Here is a 967-nt window from a genome sequence, read left to right on the forward strand (position 1 = left end):
AAGAGTAAGTAGCCCATGTAAAAATGTCAGCCTGGTTACAGGCTTAGGCAGTAATGCACCAGAGTGTGGATGTGACTCCTAGATGATAACTTCTATATTGTGTGTTACGTGGCTTGCCTTAGCATGCCACCCTAGTGTGCAGCCCATGAAGCATCTCTCCACATACGCTTTGGTGCTGGCAGTTAATGTTCTTGCAAAGGACTTCCATTTTCCTTGTGTATTCACCAGAAATACTGCACCAAGAGTGACGTTCCAAACGACCACTATGGAATACTACATGGCAATGAGTATTGCCCAACAGCATGGGCTGCTTTTGCCTGTGCCAGCTTAGTGGCAAGGAATTTATCCCCTCAAGGGTAATTCCCTCAACACGGTGCTAAGCAGGTATTCAAGCAGCCGTTCTAAAGTATGTATTTAAAGTTTATGTTGTCAAAACTGAAGTAGTTACGGAGGTTTATTGAACTCTTGCCATACCAAATAATAGGCTGTTTTCTGGATTAAGATGTCTAAATGTAGGAAACCGTTTTGTTTTTTATTTTTAAAATAACAAACCCTGTATATTCATATTCAAAGTAATATTTTGTAAATGTAAAACAAAGATTTTGTGTTTAAGATTAGGCTTGAAAGAGTCATCCTTCAACCACATATTCTCACAGTACAGGCACAGAAGAATGTAGACCTGGAGAACAACCTTAAATGAAAAAAAAAGAAAAATCCCTTTGGAAGCCAGCCAGCTTATGTCATGAGCCAGCTGAGACAATTTGAAGGCCTTAGGGAAGTAAATGGGAAAAACCTGGAGCTGAAAATCAGTAATTTTCAAAGATCTAGCTAGGGTGTGTGTATATCAAACATGAAATGCTGGGGAACTTTTAGTTTCTTGTCCACTGAAGATTTTCTTCCTGAAAATGATCTCCCAGGGACCAAAAAAAAAAAAAAAGGAGTCAAGTTCTGAGCAAGACGTAGGATG

This window comes from Nestor notabilis, unplaced genomic scaffold (genome assembly GCF_000696875.1).
Source record: "Nestor notabilis isolate BGI_N333 unplaced genomic scaffold, ASM69687v1 scaffold24136, whole genome shotgun sequence".
Lineage (NCBI taxonomy): Eukaryota > Metazoa > Chordata > Aves > Psittaciformes > Psittacidae > Nestor > Nestor notabilis.